The sequence below is a fragment of the Hyla sarda genome, chromosome 10, assembly GCF_029499605.1.
Source record: "Hyla sarda isolate aHylSar1 chromosome 10, aHylSar1.hap1, whole genome shotgun sequence".
Lineage (NCBI taxonomy): Eukaryota > Metazoa > Chordata > Amphibia > Anura > Hylidae > Hyla > Hyla sarda.
Window position 1 is genome coordinate 29,687,132 of NC_079198.1, and position 15,664 is coordinate 29,702,795.

Sequence of the window (15,664 nt, forward strand, 5' to 3'; positions counted from 1 at the left end):
GCTCTGATTGTGGTGACTTTCCAGTCTTAGACATCCCATGATTAATACAAGGCAATTACCAGCCGACCCGAGGCTCAGGATGCCATATGATCTGTACCTAATGCATACATGAATATTATGTCTGACCTACACTGTATGGGCGGCTCATGTTATCCATGTATACGTCAAGCTGTAGATTAACTAAGAATATTATATGCATTGCAGAGACATGATGAGTGACGATAGAGACCAATATATAATGTCTATAATGTCCCTAACCTCAGAGGCTTTGGCTAATGCTCACAATATTACTCTGTTCTGTGATAGGATGGATAGTCACTAAGTAGGACTATCTTGTAAATGACAGGTCTTCCTTTATTGCATGTTATACTTTTTAAAAATCAATTTTGTGAACCCTTCAGAATTTTATGGAGTAGATTAAGAGAGTCAAATCAAACAAATTAGTCAAAATACCAGATACAGGCATGTGTTTGTTGTGGGAAATGAACAAATAATACATATCTGTGAGTGGCAAAAGTATGTGAACCTTTGCTTTCAGTATTGGGTACTTTTTTTTCACCCGCATGACTTTGTAAGCCAGGTCTGGGCTGGTGTGGGGAAGATTTATCATTGTATTGCTGTGCAAAGTCCTTTTCTGTGTTTTTTTTGTTTTTTTTTTGCTGTCGTGCGCCGAATTAATCAAAATGGCGCACAGACTTTAATAAATATTGCACAAATTTAAATTCCCCTCACAAACGGCTGTGAGCCGCCAAATTGGAAGTTTACTTTCGTTTTCCCTCAGAGTTGCCTGTGCTCCGGAGGCCTGTGTGCTCGGGACAGAAGGTGCTGCCATAGCAGGTTGTCCTACTTGTAAATGTTTAATGGTAAAAAGTGTTTCTGCCTGTCTTATTTTGGAACAAAGCTAAAATAAAAGCTACAAAGATTGCCAGACGTTACCAGTGTACCGACGGCCCTTTTTTTAATGACAAAATTGTCATACAGAAAGTTCTAAATAGTCTGGCAACAGCTGGAGACACTACTACTGGTGTTGGTTTTTACCCCACAAAGCCGTAGAGATTACTTTTTGGTTGCTCCTGGTGCTTAGTCACTAAAATTGATCAATAACATAACAACCTGGCGAGTGCAACAGAATTTGCGTGCCCCAAGTTGGAATAACAGAGAGCTGTTTCACCTGTCTGTTAAGACACACGCACCAACCTTCAGACTAAACGCAGCTAACCTGTTACCGAGCCGTCTCCCCCACAGCGGCCATTGTGACTCGGATTTTCACCGCTCCCTGGTCTCAAAGCTTGGGGCTCTCACTTTGTGCTCACCAGTTTATTAGGTGAGTAACAATTTAAGGCGATTTGGCTCATGGAGCAACCCAAATGCTGAAATACTCTCTCCAGCTGGGTGTTAGAAAATACAAGGGCGGCAGTGGTGTCTCCAGCTGTTGCCAAATGGGAAATCTAATACAGCATGACAATACTAGCTTGTCTGGCATATCGAAATTGTATGTACTAATCTGTCCAAATATATTGCTCTTCACAATAACGTATTGTGCTTTTTCAAAAAAACTATTCTGTCACACAACCCTGCTTGGTGCTTCGTTGTTGGCTAATTTGGATTTTTCTAAAAGAGGACTCCTTTCTAAATAAGTGCTTCCCTATGCTTGAAAGGCTTTTCACTGTGGTCTGTGTTTTTTTTTTTTTTTAAAGGGGTACTCCGGCGCTATGACATCTTATCCCCTATCCAATGGATAGGGGATAAGATGCCTGACTGCGGGGGTCCCGCCGCTGGGGACCCCCGTGATCTTCCATGCCGCACCCCGTTAGAATCAGCCTGATTACTAGCGATCACAGGGACAGAGCATAGTGACGTCATGGCTCTGCCCCGTGTGACGTCACGGTTCCACCCCCTCAATGCAAGCCTACGGGAGGGGGCGTGACTGCTGTCATGCCCGCTCCGTAGGCTTGCATTGAGGGGGCGGAGCGTGATGCCACAAGGGGGCGGAGCCGTGACATTACTATGCTCTGTCCCTGTGATCGCTAGTAATCAGACTGATTCTAACGGGGTGCGGCGTGGAAGATCACGGGGGTCCCCAGCGGCGGGACCCCCATGGTCAGGCATCTTATCCCCTATCCTTTGGATAGGGGATAAAATTTCTTAGCGCCGGAGTACCCCTTTAAGCCAAGTTGGTCATGTCTTCATTTTCGTTTTTTTTTTAACGTTTGCGCAAAAAAATGCACCTTTTTAACAAAGGCGCAGTTAATTAACAATGTCTACTGCATGAGCAACTGCACAGCCCTGCAACCCACAGCCAGTTTTTCCAAAAACATCTATTTTTACAGCCAAAAAAATGACAGGAACAGCTTGATAAATCTCCCACATGTATGTTTTTTGTGTAATTGAGGGCTATGTGACAAATCTACGACTTTGTTTTTTTTTTTTTAGAAAAGTCGCACATCATAACTCCGTGACCACTGCAAAGTGCAAATGCATAAGTGTATACCTAAGTGAGTTTAGTCAAAATCACCTGAACAAAAAGTCGTACAGTTTTTGCGCAAGTTTGACATTTGTGCGACAGAAATACACAGAAAAGCCATGTACATGCCTTGATAAATGTCCCCCTCTGTCTTGCTGGATCCCCCAGGTTTTTTTTTTTTTTTTTTTTAACTTTCAGCTCACGGACAGATGTTCTAAAATTTCCCATTAGAATTTGCTGGTATAATTCAGAATTCCTTGTCCCATCAATGATATCAAGCCATCCTGGCCCAGCTTCAGCATGATACAACCACCATCATGTTTCACGGATGGTATGAGGTTTTTCTGCTGAAATGCAATCTTTTCATTTCTTTTTTTACATAACACTTCTCATTCTCATAAACCAAACAATCTATTTTGGTATCATCCAACCACAAAGCTTTGTTCTTATAGCCTTTCGGCTTGTCCAGGTGATCTTTAGCAATCTGCATACGGATTCTCTTCAAATGTCTTGTCAGTGATGTAACGCATAACGTAGAGAGAGTGCTAGATGCATACAGCCAACTATAGGTAGTAAGGTGGCGGTGCCAGTATGGTTTTCTTGTGAGAATTTCTTTGGAATAAACATAAAGAACAGCAAGCGACGTCAGTGTAGAACAGGACTCAACGGTGCTGTGCAGGACTTCAATCACGGGAGACACCAGGTAGTGTTTAAAATTTTTCCTAGAGAACACGCACGCTACCTGGTGTCTCCTGTGATTGGTGTCCTGCACACCGCCGTTGAGTCCTGCTCTACACTGAGTCGCTTGCTGTTCCATATCTCTACTTAGGAAGGCTGCAGTCAAGCTGCTTATCTCCTCCCCCCATGCCATACTGGTGCCTAGTGCATTACCGTTGGTAACAGTGGGGTCCAGGGATTGGCCCAAGAACCATATAGATGGCCACTCACCTTAAAAAAAAAAAAATGAAAGCCTTTCACCCCAGTGATAATGGGGTACTAAGTGAAGGTAGAGTCGCTGCTTGCCTTCTGGGTTGCAGGGAACAGCTACACTGCTGTCCTGGATGCAGAAGAGGAGAAGCTTGAAAGAAAACCCTTTGAAGATGGCGCTGCGGCTCCCTCAAAATGAAGAGGATGGACTGGATATGTTTAAAAGGTTAACAGTGGAACCATATTTTTTGAATAAAGAAAAATAACAAACATGAGATGACGCGTTTTGGGAGGTACCCTCCCTTCCTCAGATCTGAGGAAGGGAGGGCACCTCCCGAAACGCATCATGCTCATCTACCTACTTGGAGAAACCTAACTAATGGAGAAACTACTTGGGGAAATCGACCTAATGGAAGAATCAACCTACTGGGGGAAACTACCTACCAATGTGGGAAGAAGAGGCTCCACCTACTTGGGGAATCTACCTAATTGGAGGGGGGGGGATTAAATTACTAGGAAGAAACTACCTATGAGGGGCCCTAGTTACCTACTTGGGAGAATCTACCTAATGGAGGATTAAACATCTAGGGGAAACTATCTACAGTACATGTATGCAGGGTGGTCCTATGTATCTAATTGGGGGAAACTACTTGGTGAAATCTACCTAATAGATCAACTTACCTTGGGAAAATACCTGCTGTCACAGTGAACTGTGTCATTTTCTGGTCAATGTTATTTCTTGGTTTGGTTTGTTGCTTGTTGTATACAGTTTTGCGACTTTTCTTACCCTCTCGATTCCAGAGCTGGGACCTTGAACAGTCTTCCGGGAGATCCTAAAGCTTTCCAGTGGGGTTTTTTCAACCTGGGTGATATGGTCCCACCATCCCCCCCTGCTAGCTGGTAAAACACAGAGACAAAGGAGGTTGATGTGTGTGTGTTCTCAGTCCTCAGTATGTTTCTTCTCATTGGTACGATTCCCTATCACAGAGCATAAGGTAAAACGGTCATGGCTTGTAAAACACACTTGGCACTGACTCTGGACAGAAGCTCTAAGAAATTCAGTGGTAGCAGAAGGGCCCTTGTACAGCCACAACATAACCTCATTGCTTAAGAAGCTGTTATATGGGTACAGAAAGACTGTATTAGGATGTACCACAGGATGGGGCAAGATAGTTATCTTATACCAGTTATGACCAGTGTAGGGCTGTGTAGGGCTCTTAGGTTCCTGTTAGTACTGCATTATAACAATGTCCGTAGCTGTGGCTCATTCCTGTCATTCTGTCAGTGCAACACTGACAGGCAGTAGTAACGCTTTGAGTATACTAAACCATGATATCAGTGATCAAATGGGAGGGACTGAAAAAAAACATAATAAAGTTAAATAAAAGTTAATTAAAAAAATACATGGTAAACATATTAAAAAACATTTTTTCATATAAATAGTGGTTTTATTTTGTAAAAGTGTAAAAGAAAATTTTAAACGCCATACATTTATGGTATCATTGTTATGCCCCAGGTACTAAAGTAGATGTATTACTGACATTGCATTGTGAACGCCATAAAAAAAATGTACACCTTTAAAAAAAAAAAAAATTTCAATGCCAACCACTCAAAAAACCTATTTTTATGTACCCCAAAATAGCACCAATAAAAACTACAACTCATCCTGCAAAAAATAATCTACATGTTGATCATTGATAGAAAAGTTGAAATGACAGGTGACAGATTCATATGGAATTTGACAATCCTATAGATTGGTGTGTACATTTGTAATCCTCCCTTCCTATTAACGAACTATAATTACATTCTTTAGAATATTTATAAATATATAAATACAAGTAATCATTACTAAGAAGACAGAAATTTCGTTTTTTTTTTTTATTTAACATTTTATTTTAGCCACTAGGTGGCAGTCTATCAGAAGAAAACAGTGAAGTGTTCTGAATTGCTTGTGTTCTTGAGAGGACCATTATTAATATTATAGTTTTATCAGTACATTACATAACATGAGAGTTTAGACCTTCATCAGTATTAAACTAATGCGCTTGGACATTATATTAGTTGCAATTATCATTATTATTATTTTTTTCCTTTGAATATTTGTATTAAAGGGGTTATCCATGAAAAAAAACTTTTTTTTATATATCATCTGGCTCCTGAAAGTCAAACAGATTTGTAAATTACTTCTATTAAAAAATCTTAATCCTTTCAGAACTTATGAGCTACTAAAGTAGAGTTGTTCTTTTCTGTCTAAGTACTCTGATCACACCTGTCTCGGGAACTGTCCAGAGTAGAAGCAAATCCCCATAGCAAACCTCTTCTACTCTGTGCAGTTCCCGAGACAAGCAGAGATGTCAGCAGAGAGCACTGTTGCAAGACAGAAAAGAACAACTCAACTTCAGCAGCTGATAATTATTGGAAGGATTAAGATTTTTTAATAGAAGTTATTTATAAATCTGTTTAACTTTCTGGAGCCAGTTGATATATATATATATAAAAAGTTTTTTTTTTTCCTGTAATACCCCTTTAACCCCTTAAGGACGCAGGACGTAAATGTACATCCTGGTGAGGTGGTACTTAACGCACCAGGACGTACATTTACGTCCTAAGCATAACCGCGGGCATCGGAGCGATGCCCATGTCATGCGCGGTTGATCCCGGCTGCTGATCGCAGCCAGGGACCCGCCGGCAATGGCCGACGCCCGTGATCTCGCGGGCGTCCGCCATTAACCCCTCAGGTGCCGGGATCAATACAGATCCCGGCATCTGCGGCAGTTCGCGATTTAAATGAACGATCGGCTCGCCCGCAGCGCTGCTGCGGGGATCCGATCATTCAGAACGCCGGACGGAGGTCTCCTCTCCTTCCTCCGTCCGGCTCCCGGCGTCTCCTGCTCTGGTCTGTGATCGAGCAGACCAGAGCAGGAGATGACCGATAATACTGATCTGTTCTATGTCCTATACATAGAACAGATCAGTATTAGCAATCATGGTATTGCTATGAATAGTCCCCTATGGGGACTATTCAAGTGTAAAAAAAAATGTTAAAAAATTTAAAAGTAAAAGTAAAAAAAAAGTGAAAAATCCCCTCCCCCAATAAAAAAGTTAAACGTCCGTTTTTTCCTATATTACCCCCAAAAAGCATAAAAAAACATTTTTTATAGACATATTTGGTATCGCCGCGTGCGTTAATGTCCGAACTATTAAAATAAAATGTTAATGATCCCGTACGGTGAACGGCGTGAACGAAAGTCCAAAATTCCAACTTTTTAAATATATTTTATTAAAAAAAATTATAAAAAATGTATTAAAAGTTTTTTATATGCAAATGTGGTATCAAAAAAAAGTACAGATCATGGCGCAAAAAATGAGCCCCCATACCGCCACTTATACGGAAAAATAAAAAAGTTAGAGGTCATCAAAATAAAGGGATTATAAACGTACTAATTTGGTTAAAAGTTTGTGATTTTTTTTAAGCGCAACAATAATATAAAAGTATATAATAATGGGTATCATTTTAATCGTATTGACCCTCAGAATAAAGAACACATGTCATTTTTACCATAAATTGTACGGCGTGAAAACAAAACCTTCCAAAATTAGCAAAATTGCGTTTTTCGTTTTAATTTCCCCACAAAAATAGTGTTTTTTGGTTGCGCCATACATTTTGTGATATAATGAGTGATGTCATTACAAAGGACAACTGGTCGCGCAAAAAACAAGCCCTCATACTAGTCTGTGGATGAAAATATAAAAGAGTTATGATTTTTAGAAGGCGAGGAGGAAAAAATGAAAACGTAAAAATTAAATTGTCTGAGTCCTTAAGGGGTTAATAATATGAATTCTATTTGTGGAATGATTAAATCTCAACTTTTAACACTTTAATACTTGCTCATATTTTCTACGTAAAAGGGGTGTCCAGAGTTAAAAAAAAAAAAACATAGCTGCTTTCTTCCAAAAACAGCGCCACTCTTGTCTTCAGGTTGTGTGTGGTATTAAAACTCAGTCCCTAAAAATGTATCCCCTATCCACAGGGCAGGGCAGTGTTTTCCAACCAGATTCTCCAGGTGTTGCAAAACTACAACTCCCAGCATACCCAGACAGCCTTTGGCTGTCCGGGCATGCTGGGAGTTGTAGTTTAACCACATCTGGAGGCACCCTTGTTGGGAAACACTGAGGTAAGGGATACATGCCTAATTGTGGGCATCTCTGGCACTCCCATAGACAATTAATGGAGTGCATACCTACCCATTATATCCCTCCATTCAGCCAGGAGAATTAGGGCCCTGTTCTTGAGATTGCGAGGGTCCCAGAAGTTGGATCCCCCCCTTGACCCCTCCCATGCATAGGGCTGTAATAACCCTTTAACAAAGAGACATTTTGTTTGACCGCCTGTGCACTTCCACCTTTCACTGTATCTACATCCTCAGGACCCAGATACAGTTAAATACTATGGTAAAGCAGGTAATTGGTTCCCTATAAGAACAGGACACGGTGTTGGTGCAAAAAGGCCACAGCGGCCCACTTTATTAAATAAACTAATAAAAACATTGTAACCATAACAAATTGTATGAACATCATACGTAAACCAGAGCCAAAACAACTTTTAAAGTATCCCTAGCGCAGGAGAAGAACCTGAAGGCACCGTTACCGAACCAAAGGGGTGGGGTCTTCACTCGCTCCTAGCCGTAGCTCACCTGCCCAGGAGCACCATTTGTGAAGCCCACAAACCTTCCTGGGGCCCATGTCCACAGGGACTTCACCGTCGGGCTGGGAACCGCTCCCAGTCCACCTCCACACTCTATCCAATAAGACCATCATGCCGTCCACTGGTGCCTCCAGATCCCTCTCCTGACCCGGCTGCTGTGACAGTCACAAAAGGGGCGGGCCGACTGAAGTCCCTCCCCCTAACCTCTGCCTTTTAACCCTTACCTGACTGCTCCCCTTTCTCGCTGTAAACCCTGCAAAATTAACCCCTTCATATTGCATAATCCCCCTGTCATGTGCCCTTCCAGTCCTATGCTGTCCCCTCCAGGGCTTCCTAGTCTTTTATAGGTGATATACCTGTGGTGAGGCCTGATTCAATGACCATAATTATATCACCTGTGAAAGACTTAGGAAATCCAAAAAACATGACCTGTTGGGGGGGGGGGTCTTGAGGACCGCGCTTTAGAAACACTGCCCTATTGTTACATATGCTCTTGTAGACCACGGGCCAAAGCCTACAGGGTACTGTAAGCTCGGTGCCTGTTGGTGCAATGCAGTGATGTCATCACAACCTCCTACGCCATCATGTCTGTGATGGTACTAATACTTCAATACTCCTCGTTGTACTCTATGGCTTCCTCTGTCTCCTCTGCCCAAGCCATGGCGCTGCCAGAGCCAGTCGCTGCCTTGTGACCATACCAGTTAATATTGGACTGGACCCCCCCGACACGGTACAAGAACTCCAACATGACGTGCAGGGGTTAATAGATAATTAGTAAAGGAAATGGGTTAAAGATCCTCAGATGTTCCAGCTAAAATCTGCTCGGGTGCTTTGAGGCTCTCCTCCAGTTTTCCACCGTACAAATTTCGATAAACCTGTCATAATGTCTCCTGACGGTCTCAATTTCTGTCAAACTGCAGCATTAAGAGAAAAATACCTTCTAATATGTACTACAAAGCTTAGAAACGGGGCGGAAGAGCTAGCGGCACATCTAGTTAGCGCTCACATGTAAACAGAGTAACGCCATAGGATATTCCCAGGAGCGTGTAGATTCATTGTTGTCACCTGCTGGAGGCAGCGCCTGTTGCTAGGCAACAAGAATTAACAGAGCACATAGATAGGGGTTGTCTAAAGCAGACGTTGTTACATAAAGCTAAATGTATACGTCAGACTAATGTAAATGATAATGTTTGACCCTTTTAAACAGTGTTTCCCAACCTGTGCTTCTCCAGCTGTTGCAAAATCACAACTCCCAGCATTGCTGGGAGTTATAGTTTTGCAACAGCTGGGGAAGCGCAGGTGGGGAAACCCTGCTTGAAAGGCTCAAATGTTAATATTTATATCAGTCTGATATATACATTTAGCTTCATGTAACAATGTCAACTTGTGTACGGACCCCACCGATCAGTTATTTGCATTATACCCTAGGTCAGTGGTCTTCGACCTGCGGACCTCCAGATGTTGCAAAACTACAACTCCCAGCATGCCCGGACAGCCAACGGCTGTCCGGGCATGCTGGGAGTTGTAGTTTTGCAACATCTGGAGGTCCGCAGGTTGGAGACCACTGCCCTAGGGGATACCTTTGAATCTTGTAATAGCCCCTTTATTCCCTTAAAGGGGTACTCCAGGGAAGTATACATATATAAAAAATAAAAATAAAAGCTCCAAAGCCACCACACTACCTGGATATGTTCCCTGTAGTGATGAGCGGCAGGGGCCATATTCGAATTCGCAATATTTCATGAATATATGGACTAATATGTAGCACTATATATTAAATATTCGCGAAATCACTAAGTGCCGATATTTGCGGTAAAAATTTGCATTTCAAATATTCGTGCTCAACACTAGTTCCCTGTAAACCCTCCTGCCTGATATGCATGGCTTCTGTGGCCCCTGTTGTCTACTCTGGCTGCTTGATATTCTTTGCCAACCATTCTTCCCTTTGCCTACATCTCTCAGCAATCATTGCAACTCTGTCAGCCAGCTCAGTCTCTGAAAGCAGCCCTTACACTCCTGCTCTGACCAGTAGAGAGATTCAGTGTCTGATTGGCTGAGACTGCACACACCATCCAGGTCTCAGGAGTAAAGTGAGCATGACTCATCAGTGCAGGGCAGAAACCACATGGACTGTGTCTCTCAGGAGGGTGGGGGCTGCTTTCAGAGAGGGATTTGGACAGAGACAGAGTGGATGGCTGGAAGATGTCATTCCCTCATTTCATGCATGTAAGTGACAACTAAAGAGGGAAAACTGCCCTATATAGCTAATAAATGATATTTAGACAATTATATAGATTGATGAGAGGGAAAGGATGGGCTATGGGTTTAGTTCCTTGGAGTACCCCATTTAAGGGCGCAGTGAATTTTCATTTTTGCGGTTTCATTTTTCCTCCTTGCTTTTTAAATCTTGCTTTATGAGGAACCAATTGAACTTTGTGAATACATAACAAACTTTCTAAAACAAAAAAAATAAATCATTTGTAGGGTAGAAATGTTTGTTTGTTTCTACAAAGTGCACTTTATTGTTAAAATGACATGGTCTTATAATTCTGTGGTTCTTCTGAAGTAGTAAGTTTATTTACAAAAAAGTTAGGAGGGGTCACAGGGGGGGGTCCAACTTCTGGGACCCTCGCAATCTTAAGAACAGAGCCCTGACTCTCCTGGCTGAATGGAGGGAGGGGTATAATGGGTAGGCATGCACTCCATTTATTGTCTATGGGAGTGCCAGAGATATCCACAATTAGGTATCAGGAAAAGGAGAGGAAAAAAGGGGGTTCTTAACGAGCGCTACTGCTTGAAGAAAAGGATTCGGAATGCCAATGTAGCACAGGACAGATTATTATGATTTAGAGCAATAGGACAACGCGTTTCGGCACCAGCATGTGCCTTCTTCAGGTCCACAAAACAAATAATTTCGGCGTTGTGTAGCCTGTGTTGTGCTGTTTTGGCGTGGCTCACAGCACAACACAGGCTACAGGATGCCGAAATGATTTGTTTTGTGGACCTGAAGAAGGCACATGCTGGTTCCTGAAACGCGTTGTCCTATTGCTCTAAACCATAATAAACTGTCCTGTGCTACCTTGGTGTCCTGAATCCTTTTCTTCAAGCAGTAGCGCTCGTTTAGAACCCCCTTTTTTCCTCTCCTTTTCCTGGTTTCATTATTTCCGTACCCCTTCGCGGATACGGACAGGGGTTTTCGAGCAGCACAACTGCCTCTACTATCTTTCACTTCACACTCCCCAGGTGAGGTGCTGTCGCCGTTGATAACCTCAGCGGGACATCACATTACCTTGAGTGCAGTGGTTTCTGACAATCCTACCATGCCCCTACCTTTTTTTTACTGCTTCCTCACACAATTAGGTATGTATCCCCTACCTCAGTGTTTCCCAACCAGATTGCCTCCATATATTACAAAACTACAACTCCCAGCATTTATTTACAAAAAAGTTAGGAATCTCCTAAGTTATCATATGGAGGGAAGTTATAAGAAAAAGTAGTGACCGTTTAGGCCCTAATAACAATGTTTAATTTCCATTGTGTAGGGCTTTTCCCATTTCAAGCATTTATTGTTTTCTGCTATCTCCACAATTTCTATGGGAGTTACAGAAAGACATAGCACCTCAAGGCACGCTGTTTCCATAACTCTGAAACAGTTTCGGGAATGTTGCTTTTCCCTTGTTGTAACTCCTATAGTATTCTGTGGGAGGTATGGAAATAGTATAGGACAGACTGCTTGGCTGTTTACATACTTATGACTACCTCTGGCCACCACAAATGGGGCCCCATTCTAGAGATATCAGCAGGTTCCTGCATGTATAAGACATTTATGGCATACATTGTTGATATGCCCTAAATATGTGTGATGGGAATACCCATTTAAAGGGGTATCCTGGATAGCAAAGACCAACTGTACTGTAATACACTGCTCAAAAAAATAAAGCGAACACTTTAACAACACAAGGTAACTCCAAGTCAATGACACTTCTGTGAAATCACACTGTCCACTCAGAAAGTAACACTGATTGACAATCAATTTCATATGCTGTTGTGCAAATGGAACAGACAACAGGTGGAAATTAAAGGCAATTAGAAAGACACCCCAATAAAGGAGTGGTTCTGCAGGTTGTGACCACAGACCACTTCTCAGTTCTTATGCTTTCTGGTTGATGTTTTGGTCACTTTTTAATGCTCGTGGTGCTTTCACTCTAGTGGTAGCATGAGATGGAGTCTACAACCCACACTAGTGGCTCAGGTAGTGCAGCTCATCCAGGATGGCACATCAATGCGAGCTGTGGCAAGAAGGATTGCTGTGTCTGTCAGTGTAGTGTCCAGAGCATGGAGGTGCTACCAGGAGACAGGCCAGTACATCATGAGACATGGAGGAGGCCGTAGGAGGGCGACAACCCAGCAGCAGGACTGCTACCTCCACCTTTGTGCAAGGAGGAGCACTGCCAAAGCACTGCAAAATGACCTCTAGCAGGCCACAAATGTGTATGTGTCCACTCAAACGGTCAGAAACAGACTCCATGAGGGTGGTATGAGGGCCCAACATCCACAGGTGGGGGTTGTGCTTACAGCCCAACACCATGCAGGACGTTTGGAATTTGCCACTGGCGCCCTGTGCTCTTCACAGATGAAAACAGGTTCATACTAAGCACAGTGACAGACGTGACAGAGTCTGGAGACACCATGGAGAACGTTCTGCTGCCTGCAACATCCTCCAGCATGAGCGATTTGGCAGTGGGTCAGTAATGGTGTGGGGTGGCATTACTTTGGGGGGCCGCACAGCCCTCCATGTGCTTGCCAGAGGTAGTCTGACTGCCATTAGGTACTGAGATGAGATCCACAGACCCTTTGTGAGACCATATGCTGGTGCGGTTGGCCCTGGGTTCCTCCTAATGCAAGACAATACTAGACCTCATGTGGCTGGAGTGTGTCAGCAGTTCCTGCAAGAGGAAGGCATTGATGCTATGGACTGGCCCGCCTGTTCCCCAGACCTGAATCCGATTGAGAACATCTGGGACATCATGTCTCGCTCCATCCACAAATGCCTCGTTGCACCACAGACTGTCCAGGAGTTGGTGGATGCTTTAGTCCAGGTCTGGGAGGACATCGCTCAGGAGACCATCCGCCACCTCATCAGGACCATGCCCAGGCATTGTAGGGAGGTCATATGGGCACGTGGAGGCCACACATACTACTGAGCCTCATTTTGACTTGTTTTAAGGACATTACATAAAGTTGGATCAGCCTGTAGTGTGGTTTTCCACTTTGATTTTGAGTGTGACTCCATATCCAGACCTCCATGGGTTGATAAATTTGATTTCCATTGATAATTTTTGTGTGATTTTGTTGTCAGCACATTCAACTATGTAAAGATGAAAGTATTTTATACGATTAGTTCATTCATTCAGATCTAGGATGTGTTATCTTAGTGTTCCTTTTATTTTTTTGAGAAGTGTATATACTTTGTAGTTTTCCCTGTTGGAATATGCTGTGACAGGCAGGAAGTGCAGAAAAACCTGCCATCCTCTTGTCTGCTTTGTCTCCTCTCTCTCCTCTCCCCCCTAACTGAGACAGATATCATGTGACACTTTGTCCTGGCTTTCATCGTCCTTACCATATAAACCCCATCCCTTTTTGGTGTCATACTGACAAAACATTTCCCCTTTCTAACATCGTCCAACCAAGCCACCCCCTCTCTATCACAGTTCTTAAAGCCACGCCTCATCTGACATCACACCGGAAAGCCACACCCCGTTTCTAGCAGTCTCGGCAGTGAGAACTGCTGTTAATTGTAGTTTTAATAGAATGTTCAGGAGGAAGGAACAGAGAGAAAATGTAGCGGTAGTAATGGGAGGATGGTGCCTCGGAGAGCAGTGAATAGTGGCAGAGACAAGCCAAGGGAACTATGTAATTACATCCCACACCATGCATACTTTTTTTTTTTGGGTCCCGGATAACCCCTTTTCAGGTTTATTTGCCTAAACTGAAACACTTTAATTACATGGATGTCTTAAAGCCACAGAGATTTTAATTTTCCTTCTATATTCTATTATAAAAAACATATTAGATGTGTCTTACCTCCCACTCAGTGTAACAAATGCATGTAATATCGGGCAGGTCGGCGTGTAGAGCTGGAAGGCATGTAATCCTCTTCTATCACATATATCCCCTTCTACACTCATTTACAGCTCCCTCTATGGGATTTCCATCTAGAAATAGAAATTCTTAGAATAAACCCACAATAGATTTATGGCACGAGCCCCACTCCAAGACATCGAACTGTACTAAGATTCCCAATTCCCAAAATGTTCCGAGGCCTCTTCTGCTCCCATTACAAGAAGCCTCTTGACTAATTGCTTGGTTTGATGTCTATCTGAAACCTAAAGGTTATTAATGTCCCCTGGGAAATTCAGGACCTGAACTGGAGCAAATGCTCAGCCTGAGCACACACACAGAACTAGCCTGGGACCGGTGACATATGTTCTTATTGACGGCCAATCTGCAATAATTTCATTTGATCTTCAGATGGCTGACTGCTAATTGTCCATAAATCTTGAGGGCACCTGCGACAATTCATTGTCCTAACTCAGATCCAACAGTTTTTCTTCGCGCTTTTTGGGGTCACTTGTAGATAGATTTGTGAATGACAACAATGGTATTGATGTGATTTTCCCTAAAACAATTTTATAGGGTAAGAGCTAATTCTAGACTATTGCCAACAACCATATATTTGACAAATAATAACATGTTATGCAATAAACACACAAAAAACAGCAAATTTAGTTTCGAAAATCCCAGACAACATTTTTTTGTGTTGTAATTTCCATATACTGCAGCAAAATCCACCACAGAAAACACCCCAAAAACCTACAGCACAATCCTCATTATTTTTTTGTATTTCCTCCTGCTGATTTTAATTAGAAAAAGCTGTGGATTTTATTCTGCAACTTTTATGTATGCTACATGAAAACAAAAAATGAGAATGAGACCATTTGAATAAATTACCACCATTAAAAAAAAAAAAAAAAAAAAAATTGGGGATTCTTACACCACAATTAACATATTCACAGAGAAATACGCTGGCATAAAACTTGTTTATCGTTGCGGTTTACATTTATTTGCTGGATGGAATAATGAAGACTTCAGTGCTGTCATTCCTTAGAGGGAGACCAAGTAAAAACTGTATACTGTTGGATGTACACAGGAGCAGGGCCGAACTAATATCATACATACCAGTCATTTGGCCAGTGGGCTGAGCCATTTTCCTGGCCAGCCAGTCTGTGACACATTTAACTATAAACATGTATTAATGATGTGCCTATGGTTAAATATGGTGTTCAGATGTTTGACATAGCTCTTGTGGCTGCTAACAAATCATTATACAGGATTTGGTTAATACGGTAACAATATGATGGTAATATTCTTCCTTGTATACTGGTATAATTGGTAATATTGGTCTCAGTATAAAGGATTTGGTCAGTAATAGTATGGTGGTAATATGTATGGTGATAATATTCCTCCTTGTATACTAGTATTAATGGTAATGTTGGTCTCAGTATACA

The 15,664-nt window shown here is 42.4% G+C and overlaps 1 protein-coding gene across 6 annotated transcripts in view; it reads right to left on the bottom strand.

Annotated features, from left to right (window-relative positions):
* LOC130294501 (prolactin-like) overlaps window positions 1–15,664 on the bottom strand; it is a 48,903-nt gene that overhangs the window by 13,704 nt on the left and 19,535 nt on the right. For 3 of the 6 annotated variants that reach the window (XM_056544392.1, XM_056544391.1, XM_056544390.1), the window contains exon 2: window positions 14,181–14,311. The gene's annotated coding sequence lies outside the window, so the exon portion shown is untranslated. Of the gene's footprint in view, window positions 1–4,072; window positions 4,135–4,178; window positions 4,278–9,033; window positions 9,144–14,180; window positions 14,312–15,664 lie in introns of those variants that run through there. The other 3 variants (XM_056544394.1, XM_056544389.1, XM_056544393.1) reach the window with 3 other exon arrangements.